General features: G+C 61.5%; 1 pseudogene; it reads left to right on the top strand.

Annotated features, from left to right (window-relative positions):
• The first annotated feature begins 221 nt into the window (after window positions 1-221).
• Window positions 222-13,190, top strand: part of LOC141476093 (carboxy-terminal kinesin 2-like) — a 34,532-nt pseudogene continuing 21,563 nt past the window's right edge.

The following is a 13,190-nucleotide window of genomic DNA, read 5'->3' as shown; positions in this document are numbered from 1 at the left end:
CGGCACTGCAGCATCTTCAGGTTCCACCTGGGGGGGGGATTAATTAATTAATTAATTTAAGGGGGGGGGCACCCCGAAATTGCAAAGCGGGGGGGGGGGGTTAGGGGGGGGTCTGTACTCACTCGCCGGACCCCCCACAGTAGCAGTAGCACTGCTGGCGGTTGGCGAGGTGGGGGGGGTCCCACTCCAGGGTCTTCAGCTGGTAGGGCAGCACTGCCTTCATGCTGAGCATCGCCTTGGCTTGGGGGCCCTTCTTCAGCGCCCCTCCCCGGTGGAGCCAGTCTTTCCCCCTCCTGTGTTAACCGAGGGCTGTTCTCCTCCCCCCCCAGGTCCAGCTGCAGGTGACAGAGGGGCACCTGCGGGCGGAGGCAGCGCTGGCAGCCGAGCTGCGACTGGAGGCAGCCGCCCAGAAGCAGAAGGTGGAGCAGCAGGGGGAGCAGCTCCACGGGCAGGAGATGGAGCGTCGTCGTCTCCATAATCTGGTCCAGGAGCTCAAGGTGAAGCCGGGAGGGGGTCTGGGGGGGGGTGGGGTGGGAAATCATCTGAATCCCCCGCCCCGTACCTCCAAAATCACGGCTCTTCCCCTTCTGCAGGGCAACATCCGTGTCTTTTGCCGTGTGCGGCCGGTGTTGCCCGAGGAGCAGGAGCACCAGAGGGGGCTGGAGCATCTCCAGTTCCCCCCAAGGACAACACTGTGCTGGTGCCCAAATAGGCATTTCTGTCCCCAAAACAGGTGCTTCCCTCCACACCCCCCCAAGGCAACTTCAACACAGCTGAATAAATGTGGGGGTGCAGAGCCCATGGAGCATGGGGGTGTTTTGGGGTGCAGAGCGCAGGAGGATGGGGACCAGGAGGTGGTGAGTTTGGGGTACCCCCAAAGCACCCCCGGCCTGAGGGGTGGAAGGAGGCAAACATCCGGATGGGGGGGGGATGCGGAGGGGTGGGTGTTAAAATGGGGAGGGCCTGGCCTCTCCAAAAACCCACAACCCTCCCATCCAAAAACAGCCTCCCAACTCCCAGCCCCTCCCCAAGCCCCTCAACCCAAACTGAGACCCCCCCTCAGTACCTCAGAACGCCCCCAGTCCTCCTACAGCCCCCCTGTGCCTCCCCAAACCTTCCAGAGCCCTAATCCCCCCAGTGTCCCCACAGGTGCCCCACCAGCAGCACCAGCTGCCGCCCCCCGCCCCAAGTGCCCCCTGGTACCTGAAAGGGCAGGTGACAGACCCGTGGGCTGCGCTGAGGGACAGCCGGGGAGCGACGGTGGGGCTGGAGCGGGGGAAGTGGGAGGCCCTCTGTCTGAGATGAGTCCCCCCAGCAATCGGGGTGTCGTGTCCCCCCCCCTGGAGCCTGGAGCTGGAGCTGGTGACCTGGCGGAGGGAGGCTGAAAGTTTGGCAAAGGAGAAGCGGCTGGAGGAACGCAAGGAGGGAGCTGGCGGCTGCGCTGCAGGAGAGGGATGTGTGTCACGGGGCGGGAGTTCTTCCTGCTTTCCTCCAGAAAAAGTAGGAAAAAAAGATGGTTTTTTGCACTGATGGCCCGGTTTGAGGCAAAACAGAACCAACTTCCTGGTCAGTAATTTTACTTCTCAACTCGGCCTCTTCCGACTCTCTGAAATTAACAGTGTCTTGTGGAGAAAACCGCTGGTTCTTGGAGCGCCCGGAGCAAGGTCTGTGCGTCACGCCAAGGGCCGAGGAGCAGAGAGGCTCCTGCTTCCACTTATTGCTGTCACAACCAAGGGCATCCCATTTCGTCATTGGCCCCATTGGAGGGTCAGAAGCGGGAAAAAGCGTGGAAGGGTCCCACTCCCAGGGAGGAGGGGGACAGGAGAGGTGACCCCAGACTGACCAAGGGGGTGTTCCATCCCATCTGCCCCACGCTCAGGATAAAAGCTGAGGGATCAAAGGGTCAGCTCTTTCTCCAATGGCCGACGTCCGAGGAGGACCCTGTCTGTTCATCTGCCTTTGATCCCGATCCGTGCCTTCCTGACCCCAGAGCTGGAATCCGGTTCCCACTTGTCGCTGAGTCCAGTCTGGGGCTTCCCAGGGGCAGCAGCAGTTGGGACATCAGCAGGAGTGGTTCCACGGGCTGGAGCTGGAGCTGGAAATTCTATGATTCTATGGAGCGGTGCCGCCTCCACCATGTCATGCAGAAGCTCAAGGTGAAGCCTGGGGGAGGGTCAGCAATCATCTGAATCATTCAGAAATCATGGAGGTCCTGGTGGAAAACAGGATGGCCGTGAGCCAGCAATGGGCCCTTGTGGCCAAGAAGGCCAATGGCATCCTGGGGGTCATCAGGAAGAGCGTGACCAGCAGGTGGAGAGAGGTCATCCTCCCCCTCTCCTCTGCCCTGGGGAGGCCCCGTCTGGAGCACTGGGACCAGTTCTGGGCTCCCCTGTTCAAGAAGGACAGGGAACTGCTGGAGAGGGTACAGCAGAGGGCTACAAAGATGCTGAGGGGCCTGGAGCATCTCTCTGATGAGGAAAGGCTGAGGGACTTCTTTAAACATTTAAACTTTGCAGTTTTTCTACTTCAAAAGCAGCAAGCTCAAAAAATAGGATAGCTACCCAACTCCAATCTAGTACATTACCGCTCCTGCAGTAATTATATTTTCATTAACAGCCTTTATCTTGATGTAGCACAACAAAGCCGAGTTCCATCCTCTTTCCCAAGGTCGAAACGATGCACAACCCAAGCACTAAAAATAATAATTGTGTGAGCCGATGCAGGCAGGACGCAGGAACAACCACAAAAACACAGCTTAAAGGCAAAGAACAAATTTAACCTCGGCACCTCATGGATCGGGGAATCTCTGAGGCAGTCCCCGGGCAGAGGAAGGCAAGCAGGGGATGCAGGAGCAAGATGATGAGGGGCCTGGAGCACCTCTCTGATGAGGAAAGGCTGAGGGACTTGGGTCTTTTTAGTCTGGAGAAGAGAAGACTGAGGGGGGATCTGATCAACGCCTATAAATACTTAAAGGGTGGGTGTCGGGAGGACGGGGCCGGTCTTTTTTCAGTGGTGCCCAGGGACAGGACAAGAGGAAACGGGCACAAACTTGAGTATAAGAAGTTCCACCTAAACACGAGGAGGAACTTCTTTCCTGGGAGGGTGGCAGAGCCCTGGGACAGGCTGCCCAGGGAGGTGGTGGAGTCTCCTTCTCTGGAGACATTCAAACCCCACCTGGACACCTTCCTCTGGGACCTGCTCTGGGTGGACCTGCTCTGGCAGGGGGTTGGAGGAGATGATCTCCAGAGGTCCCTTGCAACCCCGTGTGATTCTGTGATTCCATAATGTGGTGATACCGTGGGCAGTTTTGCCCAGGGACTTACAGAAGTCGCTTTTGATGAATCTGGTTTTCAGGAATCCTTTCGTACATCATGCCGCTGCCTTTAGACACATTCAGCACAGGGAGCTCTCGAGGTTTCATCTGTAGGACACGCAGGACCTGCCACCGGGGTGTTCCTGCCCGGGGTCTGAGCTGGGAGCCGTGATTTGCTGCGGTCCATTCCCTGTGAGTGTCACTCTGAACTTCCTGAAAGATCTAGAAACACCAGTGGTGTCCCCCGGGGCTGGGTGCTGGGGCCGGTTCTCTTCAACATCTTCATCGATGATCTGCAGGAGGGGATTGAGTGCTCCCTCAAGCACTTCAGAGACGACACCAAGCTGGGTGGGATGTTGATCTGCTGGAGGGCAGGAAGGCTTTGCAGAGGGATCTGGACAGGCTGGATCGATGGGCCGAGGCCAATGGGATGAGGTTCCACAAGGCCAAGTGCCGGGTCCTGCCCTTGGGTCACACCAATCCCATGGATGCTCCAGGCTGGGGCAGAGCGGCTGGAGCTGCCCCAAGGAAGAGGACCTGAGGGTGTTGGTCGACTGTGGGCTGAACATGAGCCAGCAGCGTGCCCAGGTGGCCAAGGAGGCCAGCAGCCTGTGTCAGGAACAGCGTGGTGAGTAGGACTCGGGAGGTGACCGTCCCCCTGTACTGGGCACTGGGGAGGTCCCACCTCAAGGGCTGTGTCCGGTTTTGGGCCCCTCACCACAAAAAAAGACCTTGAGGTGCTGGAGCGGGTCCAGAGAAGGGCAACGGAGCTGGTGAGGGGTCTGGAGACCTTCTGAGGAGCAGCCGAAGGAGCTGTGGGTGTTCAGTCTGGAGAAGAGGAGGCTGAGGGGAGACCTTCTCGCTCGCTCCAACTCCCTGAAAGGCGGGTGTAGCCGGGGGGGGGGTGTCGGTCTCTTCTCCCAAGGAACAGGCGATGGGACGAGAGGAGACGGCCTCAAGTTGCACCAGGGGAGGTTCAGATTGGATATTGGGAACAATTTTTCCACAGAAAGTGGAAAATAATGTTGAGGAAGCACAAGAGCCCCGCAGCACAGCCCGAGGCCCGCCGTGGCCCGTCAGGCAGACACCTTTCGGGGGGGGGGGCTCAGGTGGGGGGGGCTCAGGCAGGTGACGCACGGGAGGGGCGGTCTCTCCTCTGGCAGCCGATTGGCTGGGTGGGGCGGCGGGAGAGCCGCGATTGGCGGAGAGCCGCGCTGGGGGGCGGGGCGGGGCGGTTTGAAGGAGCGCGGGGGGAAGATGGGGGCGGTGAGGGCCGGGTTCCTCGCGTTGCGGGGTGTGATGGCAAGGCGGGGGCTGGAGCGGGAGAACCAGAACCCGCGGCAGCGGCAGACGGAGCTGGGACCCGGCGGAGGGAGGCGCAGCGCTTGGCAGAGGACAAGCGGCGTCTGAAGGAGGAGGTGGAGGAAGGGGGGCGAGCGGTGGCCGAGGCCGAAGGGCAGGCCAGGGCGCTGGCGGCCGCGCTGCAGGAAAGGGAGGTGGGTCACGGAGGGGGGAGATCTCCCTGCTTTCCTCCAGCAAAATGAGGAGACAATTAAAAAAAAAGACACAACATCCGTGTCTTTTGCCGTGTGCGGCCGGTGTTGCCCGAGGAGCAGGAGCACCAGAGGGGGCTGGAGCATCTCCAGTTCCCCCCAAGGACAACACTGTGCTGGTGCCCAAATAGGCATTTCTGTCCCCAAAACAGGTGCTTCCCTCCACACCCCCCCAAGGCAACTTCAACACAGCTGAATAAATGTGGGGGTGCAGAGCCCATGGAGCATGGGGGTGTTTTGGGGTGCAGAGCGCAGGAGGATGGGGACCAGGAGGTGGTGAGTTTGGGGTACCCCCAAAGCACCCCCGGCCTGAGGGGTGGAAGGAGGCAAACATCCGGATGGGGGGGGGATGCGGAGGGGTGGGTGTTAAAATGGGGAGGGCCTGGCCTCTCCAAAAACCCACAACCCTCCCATCCAAAAACAGCCTCCCAACTCCCAGCCCCTCCCCAAGCCCCTCAACCCAAACCGAGACCCCCCCTCAGTACCTCAGAACGCCCCCAGTCCTCCTACAGCCCCCCTGTGCCTCCCCAAACCTTCCAGAGCCCTAATCCCCCCAGTGTCCCCACAGGTGCCCCACCAGCAGCACCAGCCGCCGCCCCCCGCCCCAAGCGCCCCCCCTGGGACCTGAAAGGGCAGGTGTCAGACCTGCGGGCTGCGCTGGGGGACAGCCGCCGGGTGAGAGCGGGGCTGGAGCAGCAGGTCCAGGAGCTGCGCCAGCGCCTGGAGCAGCAGGAGAAGGAGCTGCAGGAACAGCAGCAGCAGGGGACCCTCCTCACCCTCCGCCTGGAGTGAGACCCCCCCCGCCCCCCACCCCGGGAATTGGGGTGTCACTTCCCCCCCCTAACACGAGGTGTGCGTGTCCCCCAGGAGCACGGAGAAGGAGCTGACGAGCTGCCGGGATGAGAGAGATCAATGGCGGAGGGAGGCGCAGCGCTTGGCAGAGGACAAGCGGCGTCTGGAGGAGGAGGTGGAGGAAGGGGGGCGAGCGGTGGCCGAGGCCGAAGGGCAGGCCAGGGCGCTGGCGGCCGCGCTGCAGGAAAGGGAGGTGGGTCACGGAGGGGGGAGATCTCCCTGCTTTCCTCCAGCAAAATGAGGAGAAAAATAAAAAAAAAGGTGGTTTTCTGCTCCGATTGCTCTCAGCCCCAAAGCGCCACCCGGGAGCGGGGCTGTCTCAGCACCCCACAGTCGAGGCTGGTTTCTGTGTGTGTGCGTCCCCCCAACCAGGGCTGCTTTTCCACCCCTGCGGAGCCAGTCTTTCCCCCTCCTGTGTTAACCGAGGGCTGTTCTCCTCCCCCCCCAGGTCCAGCTGCAGGTGACAGAGGGGCACCTGCGGGCGGAGGCAGCGCTGGCAGCCGAGCTGCGACTGGAGGCAGCCGCCCAGAAGCAGAAGGTGGAGCAGCAGGGGGAGCAGCTCCACGGGCAGGAGATGGAGCGTCGTCGTCTCCATAATCTGGTCCAGGAGCTCAAGGTGAAGCCGGGAGGGGGTCTGGGGGGGGGTGGGGTGGGAAATCATCTGAATCCCCCGCCCCGTACCTCCAAAATCACGGCTCTTCCCCTTCTGCAGGGCAACATCCGTGTCTTTTGCCGTGTGCGGCCGGTGTTGCCCGAGGAGCAGGAGCACCAGAGGGGGCTGGAGCATCTCCAGTTCCCCCCAAGGACAACACTGTGCTGGTGCCCAAATAGGCATTTCTGTCCCCAAAACAGGTGCTTCCCTCCACACCCCCCCAAGGCAACTTCAACACAGCTGAATAAATGTGGGGGTGCAGAGCCCATGGAGCATGGGGGTGTTTTGGGGTGCAGAGCGCAGGAGGATGGGGACCAGGAGGTGGTGAGTTTGGGGTACCCCCAAAGCACCCCCGGCCTGAGGGGTGGAAGGAGGCGAACATCCGGAATGGGGGGGGATGCGGAGGGGTGGGTGTTAAAATGGGGAGGGCCTGGCCTCTCCAAAAACCCACAACCCTCCCATCCAAAAACAGCCTCCCAACTCCCAGCCCCTCCCCAAGCCCCTCAACCCAAACTGAGACCCCCCCTCAGTACCTCAGAACGCCCCCAGTCCTCCTACAGCCCCCCTGTGCCTCCCCAAACCTTCCAGAGCCCTAATCCCCCCAGTGTCCCCACAGGTGCCCCACCAGCAGCACCAGCTGCCGCCCCCCGCCCCAAGTGCCCCCTGGTACCTGAAAGGGCAGGTGACAGACCCGTGGGCTGCGCTGAGGGACAGCCGGGGAGCGACGGTGGGGCTGGAGCGGGGGAAGTGGGAGGCCCTCTGTCTGAGATGAGTCCCCCCAGCAATCGGGGTGTCGTGTCCCCCCCCCAGGAGCCTGGAGCTGGAGCTGGTGACCTGGCGGAGGGAGGCTGAAAGTTTGGCAAAGGAGAAGCGGCTGGAGGAACGCAAGGAGGGAGCTGGCGGCTGCGCTGCAGGAGAGGGATGTGTGTCACGGGGCGGGAGTTCTTCCTGCTTTCCTCCAGAAAAAGTAGGAAAAAAAGATGGTTTTTTGCACTGATGGCCCGGTTTGAGGCAAAACAGAACCAACTTCCTGGTCAGTAATTTTACTTCTCAACTCGGCCTCTTCCGACTCTCTGAAATTAACAGTGTCTTGTGGAGAAAACCGCTGGTTCTTGGAGCGCCCGGAGCAAGGTCTGTGCGTCACGCCAAGGGCCGAGGAGCAGAGAGGCTCCTGCTTCCACTTATTGCTGTCACAACCAAGGGCATCCCATTTCGTCATTGGCCCCATTGGAGGGTCAGAAGCGGGAAAAAGCGTGGAAGGGTCCCACTCCCAGGGAGGAGGGGGACAGGAGAGGTGACCCCAGACTGACCAAGGGGGTGTTCCATCCCATCTGCCCCACGCTCAGGATAAAAGCTGAGGGATCAAAGGGTCAGCTCTTTCTCCAATGGCCGACGTCCGAGGAGGACCCTGTCTGTTCATCTGCCTTTGATCCCGATCCGTGCCTTCCTGACCCCAGAGCTGGAATCCGGTTCCCACTTGTCGCTGAGTCCAGTCTGGGGCTTCCCAGGGGCAGCAGCAGTTGGGACATCAGCAGGAGTGGTTCCACGGGCTGGAGCTGGAGCTGGAAATTCTATGATTCTATGGAGCGGTGCCGCCTCCACCATGTCATGCAGAAGCTCAAGGTGAAGCCTGGGGGAGGGTCAGCAATCATCTGAATCATTCAGAAATCATGGAGGTCCTGGTGGAAAACAGGATGGCCGTGAGCCAGCAATGGGCCCTTGTGGCCAAGAAGGCCAATGGCATCCTGGGGGTCATCAGGAAGAGCGTGACCAGCAGGTGGAGAGAGGTCATCCTCCCCCTCTCCTCTGCCCTGGGGAGGCCCCGTCTGGAGCACTGGGACCAGTTCTGGGCTCCCCTGTTCAAGAAGGACAGGGAACTGCTGGAGAGGGTACAGCAGAGGGCTACAAAGATGCTGAGGGGCCTGGAGCATCTCTCTGATGAGGAAAGGCTGAGGGACTTGGGTCTTTTTAGTCTGGAGAAGAGAAGACTGAGGGGGGATCTGATCAACGCCTATAAATACTTAAAGGGTGGGTGTCGGGAGGACGGGGCCGGTCTTTTTTCAGTGGTGCCCAGGGACAGGACAAGAGGAAACGGGCACAAACTTGAATATAAGAAGTTCCACCTAAACACGAGGAGGAACTTCTTTCCTGGGAGGGTGGCAGAGCCCTGGGACAGGCTGCCCAGGGAGGTGGTGGAGTCTCCTTCTCTGGAGACATTCAAACCCCACCTGGACACCTTCCTCTGGGACCTGCTCTGGGTGGACCTGCTCTGGCAGGGGGTTGGAGGAGATGATCTCCAGAGGTCCCTTGCAACCCCGTGTGATTCTGTGATTCCATAATGTGGTGACACCGTGGGCAGTTTTGCCCAGGGACTTACAGAAGTCGCTTTTGATGAATCTGGTTTTCAGGAATCCTTTCGTACATCATGCCGCTGCCTTTAGACACATTCAGCACAGGGAGCTCTCGAGGTTTCATCTGTAGGACACGCAGGACCTGGCAACGGGGTGTTCCTGCCCGGGGTCTGAGCTGGGAGCCGTGATTTGCTGCGGTCCATTCCCTGTGAGTGTCACTCTGAACTTCCTGAAAGATCTAGAAACACCAGTGGTGTCCCCCGGGGCTGGGTGCTGGGGCCGGTTCTCTTCAACATCTTCATCGATGATCTGCAGGAGGGGATTGAGTGCTCCCTCAAGCACTTCAGAGACGACACCAAGCTGGGTGGGATGTTGATCTGCTGGAGGGCAGGAAGGCTTTGCAGAGGGATCTGGACAGGCTGGATCGATGGGCCGAGGCCAATGGGATGAGGTTCCACAAGGCCAAGTGCCGGGTCCTGCCCTTGGGTCACACCAATCCCATGGATGCTCCAGGCTGGGGCAGAGCGGCTGGAGCTGCCCCAAGGAAGAGGACCTGAGGGTGTTGGTCGACTGTGGGCTGAACATGAGCCAGCAGCGTGCCCAGGTGGCCAAGGAGGCCAGCAGCCTGTGTCAGGAACAGCGTGGTGAGTAGGACTCGGGAGGTGACCGTCCCCCTGTACTGGGCACTGGGGAGGTCCCACCTCAAGGGCTGTGTCCGGTTTTGGGCCCCTCACCACAAAAAAAGACCTTGAGGTGCTGGAGCGGGTCCAGAGAAGGGCAACGGAGCTGGTGAGGGGTCTGGAGACCTTCTGAGGAACAGCCGAAGGAGCTGTGGGTGTTCAGTCTGGAGAAGAGGAGGCTGAGGGGAGACCTTCTCGCTCGCTCCAACTCCCTGAAAGGCGGGTGTAGCCGGGGGGGGGGGGTGTCGGTCTCTTCTCCCAAGGAACAGGCGATGGGACGAGAGGAGACGGCCTCAAGTTGCACCAGGGGAGGTTCAGATTGGATATTGGGAACAATTTTTCCACAGAAAGTGGAAAATAATGTTGAGGAAGCACAAGAGCCCCGCAGCACAGCCCGAGGCCCGCCGTGGCCCGTCAGGCAGACACCTTTCGGGGGGGGGGGCTCAGGTGGGGGGGGCTCAGGCAGGTGACGCACGGGAGGGGCGGTCTCTCCTCTGGCAGCCGATTGGCTGGGTGGGGCGGCGGGAGAGCCGCGATTGGCGGAGAGCCGCGCTGGGGGGCGGGGCGGGGCGGTTTGAAGGAGCGCGGGGGGAAGATGGCGGCGGTGAGGGCCGGGTTCCTCGCGTTGCGGGGTGTGATGGCAAGGCGGGGGCTGGAGCGGGAGAACCAGAACCCGCGGCAGCGGCAGACGGAGCTGGGACCCGGCGGAGGGAGGCGCAGCGCTTGGCAGAGGACAAGCGGCGTCTGAAGGAGGAGGTGGAGGAAGGGGGGCGAGCGGTGGCCGAGGCCGAAGGGCAGGCCAGGGCGCTGGCGGCCGCGCTGCAGGAAAGGGAGGTGGGTCACGGAGGGGGGAGATCTCCCTGCTTTCCTCCAGCAAAATGAGGAGACAATTAAAAAAAAAGACACAACATCCGTGTCTTTTGCCGTGTGCGGCCGGTGTTGCCCGAGGAGCAGGAGCACCAGAGGGGGCTGGAGCATCTCCAGTTCCCCCCAAGGACAACACTGTGCTGGTGCCCAAATAGGCATTTCTGTCCCCAAAACAGGTGCTTCCCTCCACACCCCCCCAAGGCAACTTCAACACAGCTGAATAAATGTGGGGGTGCAGAGCCCATGGAGCATGGGGGTGTTTTGGGGTGCAGAGCGCAGGAGGATGGGGACCAGGAGGTGGTGAGTTTGGGGTACCCCCAAAGCACCCCCGGCCTGAGGGGTGGAAGGAGGCGAACATCCGGATGGGGGGGGATGCGGAGGGGTGGGTGTTAAAATGGGGAGGGCCTGGCCTCTCCAAAAACCCACAACCCTCCCATCCAAAAACAGCCTCCCAACTCCCAGCCCCTCCCCAAGCCCCTCAACCCAAACTGAGACCCCCCCTCAGTACCTCAGAACGCCCCCAGTCCTCCTACAGCCCCCCTGTGCCTCCCCAAACCTTCCAGAGCCCTAATCCCCCCAGTGTCCCCACAGGTGCCCCACCAGCAGCACCAGCCGCCGCCCCCCGCCCCAAGCGCCCCCCCTGGGACCTGAAGGGGCAGGTGTCAGACCTGCGGGCTGCGCTGGGGGACAGCCGCCGGGTGAGAGCGGGGCTGGAGCAGCAGGTCCAGGAGCTGCACCAGCGCCTGGAGCAGCAGGAGAAGGAGCTGCAGGAACAGCAGCAGCAGGGGACCCTCCTCACCCTCCGCCTGGAGTGAGACCCCCCCCGCCCCCCACCCCGGGAATTGGGGTGTCACTTCCCCCCCCTAACACGAGGTGTGCGTGTCCCCCAGGAGCACGGAGAAGGAGCTGACGAGCTGCCGGGATGAGAGAGATCAATGGCGGAGGGAGGCGCAGCGCTTGGCAGAGGACAAGCGGCGTGTGGAGGAGGAGGTGGAGGAAGGGGGGCGAGCGGTGGCCGAGGCCGAAGGGCAGGCCAGGGCGCTGGCGGCCGCGCTGCAGGAAAGGGAGGTGGGTCACGGAGGGGGGAGATCTCCCTGCTTTCCTCCAGCAAAATGAGGAGAAAAATAAAAAAAAAGGTGGTTTTCTGCTCCGATTGCTCTCAGCCCCAAAGCGCCACCCGGGAGCGGGGCTGTCTCAGCACCCCGCAGTCGAGGCTGGTTTCTGTGTGTGTGCGTCCCCCCAACCAGGGCTGCTTTTCCACCCCTGCGGAGCCAGTCTTTCCCCCTCCTGTGTTAACCGAGGGCTGTTCTCCTCCCCCCCCAGGTCCAGCTGCAGGTGACAGAGGGGCACCTGCGGGCGGAGGCAGCGCTGGCAGCCGAGCTGCGACTGGAGGCAGCCGCCCAGAAGCAGAAGGTGGAGCAGCAGGGGGAGCAGCTCCACGGGCAGGAGATGGAGCGTCGTCGTCTCCATAATCTGGTCCAGGAGCTCAAGGTGAAGCCGGGAGGGGGTCTGGGGGGGGGGTGGGAAATCATCTGAATCCCCCGCCCCGTACCTCCAAAATCACGGCTCTTCCCCTTCTGCAGGGCAACATCCGTGTCTTTTGCCGTGTGCGGCCGGTGTTGCCCGAGGAGCAGGAGCACCAGAGGGGGCTGGAGCATCTCCAGTTCCCCCCAAGGACAACACTGTGCTGGTGCCCAAATAGGCATTTCTGTCCCCAAAACAGGTGCTTCCCTCCACACCCCCCCAAGGCAACTTCAACACAGCTGAATAAATGTGGGGGTGCAGAGCCCATGGAGCATGGGGGTGTTTTGGGGTGCAGAGCGCAGGAGGATGGGGACCAGGAGGTGGTGAGTTTGGGGTACCCCCAAAGCACGCCCGGCCTGAGGGGTGGAAGGAGGCGAACATCCGGATGGGGGGGGATGCGGAGGGGTGGGTGTTAAAATGGGGAGGGCCTGGCCTCTCCAAAAACCCACAACCCTCCCATCCAAAAACAGCCTCCCAACTCCCAGCCCCTCCCCAAGCCCCTCAACCCAAACTGAGACCCCCCCTCAGTACCTCAGAACGCCCCCAGTCCTCCTACAGCCCCCCTGTGCCTCCCCAAACCTTCCAGAGCCCTAATCCCCCCAGTGTCCCCACAGGTGCCCCACCAGCAGCACCAGCTGCCGCCCCCCGCCCCAAGTGCCCCCTGGTACCTGAAAGGGCAGGTGACAGACCCGTGGGCTGCGCTGAGGGACAGCCGGGGAGCGACGGTGGGGCTGGAGCGGGGGAAGTGGGAGGCCCTCTGTCTGAGATGAGTCCCCCCAGCAATCGGGGTGTCGTGTCCCCCCCCCAGGAGCCTGGAGCTGGAGCTGGTGACCTGGCGGAGGGAGGCTGAAAGTTTGGCAAAGGAGAAGCGGCTGGAGGAACGCAAGGAGGGAGCTGGCGGCTGCGCTGCAGGAGAGGGATGTGTGTCACGGGGCGGGAGTTCTTCCTGCTTTCCTCCAGAAAAAGTAGGAAAAAAAGATGGTTTTTTGCACTGATGGCCCGGTTTGAGGCAAAACAGAACCAACTTCCTGGTCAGTAATTTTACTTCTCAACTCGGCCTCTTCCGACTCTCTGAAATTAACAGTGTCTTGTGGAGAAAACCGCTGGTTCTTGGAGCGCCCGGAGCAAGGTCTGTGCGTCACGCCAAGGGCCGAGGAGCAGAGAGGCTCCTGCTTCCACTTATTGCTGTCACAACCAAGGGCATCCCATTTCGTCATTGGCCCCATTGGAGGGTCAGAAGCGGGAAAAAGCGTGGAAGGGTCCCACTCCCAGGGAGGAGGGGGACAGGAGAGGTGACCCCAGACTGACCAAGGGGGTGTTCCATCCCATCTGCCCCACGCTCAGGATAAAAGCTGAGGGATCAAAGGGTCAGCTCTTTCTCCAATGGCCGACGTCCGA

This window comes from Numenius arquata, chromosome 28 (genome assembly GCF_964106895.1).
Source record: "Numenius arquata chromosome 28, bNumArq3.hap1.1, whole genome shotgun sequence".
Lineage (NCBI taxonomy): Eukaryota > Metazoa > Chordata > Aves > Charadriiformes > Scolopacidae > Numenius > Numenius arquata.
Note: the sequence above shows the minus strand (reverse complement) of the source record. Positions and strands in the feature narration are given on the sequence as shown.